The sequence below is a fragment of the Bubalus bubalis genome, chromosome 2 (assembly GCF_019923935.1).
Source record: "Bubalus bubalis isolate 160015118507 breed Murrah chromosome 2, NDDB_SH_1, whole genome shotgun sequence".
Taxonomy (NCBI): Eukaryota; Metazoa; Chordata; class Mammalia; order Artiodactyla; family Bovidae; genus Bubalus; species Bubalus bubalis.
This window is the reverse complement of record NC_059158.1, coordinates 59,585,975-59,589,910: the sequence shown is the minus strand read 5'-3', so window position 1 is coordinate 59,589,910 and position 3,936 is coordinate 59,585,975. Positions and strand designations below refer to the sequence as shown.

The window sequence follows — 3,936 nt, the reverse complement described above, 5'->3', positions numbered from 1 at the left end:
TAAGTTAAATAAGCAGGGTGACAATATACAGCCTTGACATACTCCTTTCCCAATTTTGAACCATACTTGGGAAGTGTGTTATTTACTAGATATTTATTTACAAAATGTTACGGCCTGGGGAGCATATTGGGTTAAATAAAATGAGAGAATGATTTAAAGGTAACACTGATACATTTTCTGCAGGATCCTAAATGTGTTTTTATTATCCAATTTAAATTTTTAAGAACATTTATCTCCATGGGCAATCTAAGCTAGTTTCTTTTTAAATACAGAATAAAGTCTAGTTCCCCCACCTCCTCCCTTTCCACACTTTTTTTATTCATTCTTTCTCTTTTACTTGCAACAAATATCAAATGCACACCATAAGCTAAGCACCATGCTAAGCTCTAGGGATCTGGATGTGAAAGAAACAAATGAGATGACCGTCTGCATGGCACTGAGACCCCAACAGAGGGTACAGAGTAATAAGCAATTGACAACTGCCTTGAGAAAATGCCAGTACTAAGGAAGTGCTTATCAGGAACAACTGGTTTTTTTGTCCTTCAAGGAAAGTTTCCCAGGGCAAGAGCATCTGACCCTGAAGTCTACATGAGAGGCTAATAGTGTGGATTGTGAGAAGAGTGTGTCAAGCAGAATATAGGTGAAGATCTGGAGGTACAAAAGAAACTGATGAGTTAGAAGTCAAAGTAGTCTAGGATGGTCAGAGTGAAGACTTGGAGTGTTAGACCTCAGATAGCAAAGTGAGAATGAGGAAAGCTAATCTGATTCTTCTTAAAATGTAGGTTTTTCTTCCAAAGTGGTAAAGTCCATTGGAAAACCATAAATTGGTGAGTCACAGGATAACATTTGGACTTTAAAACAATTTCTCAAGAGATAGTATACAGAATAAATGCAAAAAGAAGGAAGCCCAGAAGGCAAGAAACTAGAAGGGTGCTACCTGATCCAGGCAAGAGGTGGGCTAGAGTGCCAGTATCCAGAGTAAAAAGGTGCGGCACTCAAGAAAGAGGTCAGAGTGAAGTAAATGTTTATGGTTTACTTATTCATTCATTTATTTTTACAAATATTCATTGCATATCTACCATGTCTAATACTTGGTACTTGAGTATTAGGTGCTGGAGTTACAGGAAAGAACAAAAAAGACAAAAATCTTGTCTTCATGGGATTTATAATCCAGTTGGAAAGACAACAGCAGAAAAGTAAGTGAAATATATAGTCTATCAGAGGATCATAACTGGTGAGAAGAAAAATAAAGCAGGAAAGAGATAGCAGGAGGCCGGTAAGGATATGAGATTTTAAATGAGATAGTCAAAGAAGTACTCATTGATATTGGAGCAAAGATCTGCAGAAATCAAGGAAGCAAACCATGTAGATGTTGGGAAGGAGTGATCCAGAATGAGGAGGAAAAGAAAAGGAAGAAAAACAAAAGATATTTTATTTTATTCTTTTCAGTTTTATTTATTTATTTTTACTTTACAATATTGTATTGGTTTTGCCATACATTGACATGAGTCCGCCATGGGTGTACATGTGTTCCCCATCCTGAACCTCCCTCCCCATCCCATCCCTCTGGGTCATCCCAGTGCACCAGCCCCAAGCACCCTGTATCCTGCATCAAACCAGGACTGGCGATTCATTTCTTATATGATAATATACATGTTTCAATGCCATTTTCATATTTCATCCCACCCTCGCCCTCTCCCACAGAGTCCAAAAGACTGTACAATACATCTGTGTCTCTTTTGCTGTCTCGCATACAGGGTTATCATTATCATCTTTCTAAATTCCATATATATGTGCTAGTATACTATATTGGTGTTTTTCTTTCTGGCTTACTTCACTCTGTATAATAGGCTCCGGTTTCATCCACCTCATTAGAACTGATTCAAATGTATTCTTTTTAATGGCTGAGTAATATTCCATTGTGTATATGTACCACAGCTTTCTTCATTTCTCCATTCATCTGCTGATGGACATCTAAGTTGCTTCCATGTCCTGGCTATTATAAACAATGCTGCAATGAACATTGGGGTACACATGTCTCTTTCAGTTCTGGTTTCCTCGGTGTGTATGCCCAGCAGTGGGATTGCTGGGTCATATGACAGTTCTATTTTCAGTTTTTTAAGGAAACTCCACACTGTTCTCCATAGTGGCTGAATTAGTTTGCATTCCCACCAACAGTGTAAGAGGGTTCCCTTTTCTCCGCATCCTCTCCACCATTTATTGCTTGTAGACTTTTGGATAGCAGCCATTCTGACTGGCGTGAAATGGTACCTCATTGTGGTTTTGATTTGCATTTCTCTAATAATGAGTGCAAAAGATATTTTAAAGTAAATCACCAACTCAATGGAGATGAGTTTGAGTAAACTCCAGGAGTTGGTGATGGACAGGGAGGCCTGGTGTCCTGCAGTCCATGGGGTTGCAAAGAGTGAGACACTACTGAGCGACTGAACTGATAACTGAACTGAACTGATACAAAGACTATTCTAAAAATAGATGTTTAGCTAGAATTCTTTCTCCACTGTTGGGGAGGGCCTTGACCAGAGCCCTCCCCTCTTCCCTGTTAAACTCAGGGTTTTTAAGAGATCCAGCCTTGCTCTTTTGTGACATCCTAGGCCAACTTTCCCATTTGGAAGTGTCCCAGTGCAGAAGAACAATAAAGAATCCTCCTGGAATTCAGGAGCCACAGGAGACTCGGGTTCTCTCCCAGGGTCAGGAAGATCCCCTGGAGGAGGGCATGGTAACCCACTCCAGTATTCTTGCTGGAGAATTCCATGGACAGAGGAGCCTGGCGGGCTACAGTCCAAAGGGTCACAAAGAGTCAGACGTGAGTGAAGCAACTTAGCACGCAGGATGCAGAAGGATGAAAAGTGTTCTCTGACCGTTTTTGCACCTTCCCTCTTCCCCAGCCCAAGGCAAGGTCTCTGTGCTCACACACTTATAGACTATTCTGGAGCCTCTATGATGCTTCCAGTCTTGGCAAAGACTTCCAGCCAGGCCCCTCCTGGCTGGAGTCCGCCAAGATCTTTCTCTGACATCTTTCTAACTGTGCCACTCCTCTGCTTTGAATGGGACAGCTGCTCCTGAAGACGGAGCTAATGCCCAAAGCACAGAACTGAATTTCAGAATGGCTGCAGCCCCCAAGTGCCAGGGAGTGGCTCCAGGCTGAAGAAGAGACCTTTACCTGTGAAGGCAAGATTGAATAACCCAGCGCAGCATCGGCTGGGGTGCCCTGGCCACGGAGGATACGAATTTCATACTGCAGACCCCAGAGGACAGAATTAAATCTCTCCAGCTTCAGAAGGTTGTGGACAGGAAGAGAAAGAAAAAACAGCCATCTTTGGAAAAATAAAGTGGAGATAGGATTCGCATGGATGTGGACCCTGGTGAGGAGCAGAAGGAGGAAAAGACAGAAGGTGGCCCTCAGGCATCAGGATGGACTCCCGCCGAATTCAGGAAGCAGCAACCCCATCGGCATCCGCGAGGTCACCAGAGCCCCTGAGGGGAACAAGCTGCTCTTGGCCTTGGTGTGTCTGTCGGCCAAGCCAGCCATCGTCACTGCACACGTGAGGCAGCTGAGCCATCAGCGGAAGTACCGCCATCTGCAGGATGCCCCAGCCCAGCCAGAGGCTCGCACCCGCCCTGGGCTTAAAATGACTCCTGAGCTGAAAATACGTCCTGGCCTTGGGATTCAAAAGAAACACCAATGCCTTTAGGGAGCAACTGAGGGCCGTCACGCCCAGAGACCCCCAGTCTAAATGTGCCGTAACTCGGAGAGTACCTGGAGACAGAATCTTCAGAAAGCCTAAGACAACGAGATTTTGGACACTTCCATTGAAAAATTATCTAAACCACGAAGAAAGTTCACCGAGGGTCAGCAAACTGTAATGTTACACCCCTGAAAATAAACTGATTCCAAACCCCAAAAAAGATAAGGAA

At 43.4% G+C, this 3,936-nt stretch overlaps 1 pseudogene; it reads left to right on the top strand.

Annotated features, from left to right (window-relative positions):
* Positions 1-376: 376 nt before the first annotated feature.
* Positions 377-3,936, top strand: LOC102397813 (annotated as a pseudogene).